Here is a 5,247-nt window from a genome sequence, read left to right as displayed (position 1 = left end):
TGACCACCCAGAAACAGTGTTGCATCTTTTTTGGCATTGTATTCATGTAAGAAAACTGTGGCAAGACATCAGTAGATTTATAATTGAACACATTTATGAAGATTTTACACTATTGTGGAGAGATGTACTGCTTGGATTCTTTACATACGATAGAAATGAGCTGAAACATTTTTATGTAATTAACTTCAATATTCTTTTGGCCAAATTTCATATACACAAATGTAAATTTACAAACAAAAAAACACATTTTCTTACCCTATAAAAAGAAATTGAACTGTACAGTTAAACAGACAGTTAAATACTCTACTAACAAAAAAGCTGTTAGAATTGTAAGTGTATGTATGTCCCTTAAGTTCCTTGTGTAATTGTAATGTGATATTGTACCCCCTAGCTCGATTGTCCATTATATATAATCTATATATACTTGTGTTCCCTTATGTACTTTCTGTATTGATTTGTTGTTAATAAAATAAAAAATAAAAAAGATACTCCTACTAACCGTAAAAATAAAATAAAAATCAAAGCATGCACACTTCCTGCGCTTCACAAAGCTGCGCAAAGCTGTTGTGAGGGAAGCTTTCAGCGAAGTGAGTTTGTGTTTATATAGGACCTCCCGCCCCCACCTACTGTCAACCAATCATGTCAATAGCTATATGGAGCCCTCCGCATTGGTACAACATTTGGGTGACACATGGTGATGCAGTACAGAGCTCAATTTGGCCCCACAGGCCCCTAGCTGTCAAGCACTGCTTTCCCGGTTATTTTAACGTTATGGCCAGGTTAAACACTACCCGCGCAGTGCCACGCGAGTGGGTTGGCTACACTAGCTAACTACTTCCCTCACCGTAATGTTAACAGAACTGCGGGAACGCAGTGCTCGGTAGGCGGGCGGCGAAGCCTTAGCTAGCTAGCAGCCTCCTTCGATAGTTTTTTTTTGTCGGTTGGCATCCAACGTTGCACCGACACTTAACGTTAGTGTGCTGGAATGTGGGCCAAAGACTGCGCTATAGCAGCTCAATGGCAGTGGGCGCGACATGTAGTAAGCGACGTGCAGTGGGCGCAGAATGTACTTGATGTGGTATGTAGTAACCACATTCTGTATATGGACATTAAAGGCGCTGCATGTTCAATCTGACATCTGCATTGACCGTATAGCATTTTATGGTGATATGGCAGAAGTCAGGCCATTCATACTTCTTGCGCTTTGCGGAGCAGCGCAAAGCTGTTGTGAAGGAGGTTGTCAAGGAAGTGAGTTTGTGTTTATACCCGACCTCACGCCCTCACCTACCGCCAACCAATCATGTCAATGCGTAACTATAAGGAGCCCTCCGCATTGATCCAAAATTCGAGAGGTACAGAGCTCAATTTGGCCTCTTCATTTGTGTCACACCATCCATATGGCGCCTCTAACCATATTATCGGATGAAGCATCAATTGGCTTTTATTAACTGAAGATGGGGCAAAGGTTGGAAAAATGCATAGTATGCTGCGTCTGTATCGCAACGGAGCCTTCAACTGCAAGGGTTCGTTGGGATTCCACTCTGTTGCGTTGTGGACGTCCCCATTGAAATTTAAGACATCCAGCGCAACGTAACGGAGTGCCTATGGTTAAGAGACAATTTATGCTTGATGTGAAAATGTGTTCGGAGGCGCCATATGGATGGTGTGACGCATTTGCGGAGCATCCGGAGACACGCAGAGGCCAAATTGAGCTCCGTACTGCATGAGCTACGCACATCTCAAATTTTGTGACTATGAAGGACTTAAATAGGAAGTGTAATATTGCAGTTTAAACCGAATAAGATGGGATTTTATGCGCTTGGTAATGGACCTAGTTGTTTCCCAGTGGGCCCAAGCAGGGTCATGATTGTTCGACTTTCAAACCATTCAAGAACTTGGTTACTTCATGCGACTTCCGGGCACGCCTCAAGAGGTCGCCATCCTACTTCTGATTCCAATGCAAGTTGCAGGGCCAGTAGGCATACTGTCTGACATGCCAATTCAGTGTTGATTTTAGCATGTAAATCTTGGTAGGGCATACCCAATTTTTTTTAGATGCATGCCAGCAAAGCCACTAAACCAGTGGCGACCCATCATTCAGGGCAGGTGTACCACCTGCATTTTGGAGGTGCCTTACTCAAAAAATCAAAAAGGAGATCATATTTGTATCCAGAGATTTTAACTCAATATATTGTAATGACCTGACTAGATCATAAAAGAACAACTGTCCAGACAGAGGATTGAGTTTACGAATGGACGGTTTATTAAACCAACTTTACACAGGCTACTGTTTGGCCGTAGCCCACGCCAAATAAGTGAAAGATAACACACAAGCCAATCGTGACCTTCTCTTGTGGAGCCCAGACGTAAGAGAGAGAACAAAGGCAAAACCTGGTCTTAACTTCCAATGCTCCATCCCCCTGCCCAACCCCCCTCCACGCCACTCCGCCAACCACCAGGATGCCCGGCATCAGAACATTCCAGGCATTCCCGTGATTGGCAGATAGCAGGTTGACTGACATGTCGGACCCCGCGAACACAACCACCTACTAGCCTAAGACATAACACACAGCTGTCTGTGCGGGTCGCTACACAGCCCCCCCACCACAAAGTCCCTCGTCCCCGAGGGAACAAACAAAGTCTCTGAAGCGACCCGGAGGTCTCCTTTGCCTGCGTGGCCGTGATGGTCGCAGAGTGCCCCTCTGGGAACCAGGGGATGAAGGCAGGGATATGGGGGACAAGGAAGCGGGAACGGGTAATACAGTCCGTGGCTCTGGGGAACCACGCGGTGACACAGGGGGGGAGACAGGGGGAGTGGGCTGTCTGGAGCCTTGTCTGCGGCACCTGGGGGTGGGTGCCTGGAGAATGGCATTGCCAGAGAGGGGAATTGTGGGGGTTCCTGGGGTTTGGGGAGAAGAGGCCCCTCTGTATGGGGCTAACCTGTCCCGGTGCAGTGCCACCTTTCTCCCCCTGGGAGGAAGCTGCACCCGGTAAACAACCTCCCCTACCCTCTCCAGGACACTGCAGGGTCCCACCCAGTGACTGTCCAACTTGGGGCATCTGCCTTTTTTCCTTAGCGGGCTGTAGACCCAGACCAGCTCCCCAGCCACAAAGTGCCTTCCCCGGGTGTGCACGTCATAGTTCCTCTTCTGCCTCACACCTGCATTCACCAGCTGCTCTCTGGCGAAGGTGTGGGCTGTCTCCAGGCGGTCCTGGATTCTCCGGGCATACTCCGGCCCCGGGGGAACATGAGGGCTATCCAGGGGCCGACCAAACGCCATCTCCGCAGGGGTGCGGATCTCTCTCCCCAGCATGAGGAGGGCAGGCGTGCAGGAGGTGGAGTCTTGGACAGCGGAGCGGCATGCCATGAGGACCATAGGCAGGTGCTTGTCCCAGTCACGCTGGTGTTTGGAAGAGACGATGGCCAGCTGCTGTCCAAGCGTTTTATTGAAGCGCTCTACAAGGCCATCACTTTGAGGATGGAGAGGAGTAGTGCGGGTCTTGTGCATACCCAGCCTCTCACACATGGTGGCGAACACACGGGACTCAAAGTTTCTGCCCTGGTCGCTGTGGATGGACTCTGCAGCTCCAAACCTGCTGAACATCCCCGCTGTCAGGGCGTCGACGATGGTCTCTGCCTCCTGGTCAGGCAGAGCATAGGCCTCGGGCCATTTTGTGAAATAGTCCATGGCCGTGAGCACCCAGCGGTTTCCACTGTCTGTGGTGGGGAACGGCCCAACTACATCCACTCCCACCCTCTCCATGGGAGCCCCCACTGGGAACTGTTGGAGCTGAGCATGAGAGCGGCCCGGGGGGCCCTTTCTCGCTGTGCAGTTGTCACAGCGGCGACAAAAGTCCTCCACATCCCTCTTGTGCTGCCCCCAGTAGAAGCCCTGACGGAGACGGCGCAGTGTTTTTGTGACCCCAAAGTGTCCAGTCCCCACCCCGCCATGAGTACTCTGGAGCACAGCCTCCCGCAATGCTTTTGGGACCACCACCTGCCACCTCTCCTCTCCCGTAGCTGACTCCTTCCATGCCCGCTGTAGCACGCCATCAGCCAGCCGCAGTCTCTCAAACTTTGACCACAACCCTTTGGTCGCGAGTGAGAGCGCTGTCACCTCTTCCCATGGTGGCCTCACCTGCGCCTCTACCCACTGTAGCACTGGCTGTAGGTCTGTGTCCCGTCCCTGCTGCTGCCGCCATTCAGCCACGTCGACAGTCTGCAGCTCACAGCAGACAGGCCCGCTCGCCCGACATACTGTGGCACAGACCCCCTCTGCACACAGCTCTCTCTCCCGTCCCTCTCTCCGTTCGCAGTGGCGGCAGCCGTCTGCAGTACAGGGCCGACGGGACATGGCGTCGGCGTTGGAGTGGCGTGCCCCTGCCCTGTGCACCACTGTGAAGTCATACGGCTGAAGCTCCTCCAACCAGCGTGCCACCTGCCCCTCTGGCTCTCTGAAAGACATGAGCCACTGGAGAGCAGAGTGGTCAGTCCTTACAGTAAAGGGCAGACCACCCAGGTAGTACTTGAAGTGTTTGACGGAAGCCACAACAGCCAAGAGCTCCCGCCGGGTGACACAGTAGCGGCGTTCATGTTTGTCAAATGTTTTGCTGAAGTACGCCACCACTCTCTCCCCCGCTGGCCCCACCTGGGCCAGCACCCCACCCATGCCCACATTGCTCGCGTCTGTGTCCAGGATAAAGGGCAAGGTGAGGTCAGGGGGGGCGAGCACGGGGGCCTCGATCAGTGCACGTTTGAGGGTGTTGAACGCCTCCTCACACTCCACTGTCCAAGTGAAAGCTTTGTCCTTCGGCAGCAGGCGGTTCAGTGGAGCAGCAACGCTTGAGAAGCCCCGTACAAACCTCCTGTAGTACGAGGCCAGGCCAAGGAAGCTCTTCAGCTGACGCTGGTCGGTGGGGGTGGGCCAGTCTCTGACAGCCCCTACCTTGTCCTCCATGGTGCTGATCCCCTCCTTCCCCACTCGGTGGCCCAAGAAGGACACCTCTCTCCTCATGAAGTGGCACTTCTCGGGGTGGAGCTTCAGACCTGCGGCAGCCACCCTCTCCAGCACACGCCGTAGCGCCCCCAGGGCTGACTGGAAGGAGCTGCCATGGGCCAGGATGTCATCGAGGTATACCAGACACTGCTGTCTGGGGATGCCATCCAGCACCCTGTCCATCAAACGCTCAAAAGTAGCTGGAGCGTTGCACAGGCCAAAGCACAGGACCTTGAACTGCCAGTGTCCT

The sequence above is a fragment of the Salvelinus fontinalis genome, chromosome 2, assembly GCF_029448725.1.
Source record: "Salvelinus fontinalis isolate EN_2023a chromosome 2, ASM2944872v1, whole genome shotgun sequence".
Lineage (NCBI taxonomy): Eukaryota > Metazoa > Chordata > Actinopteri > Salmoniformes > Salmonidae > Salvelinus > Salvelinus fontinalis.
Note: the sequence above shows the minus strand (reverse complement) of the source record.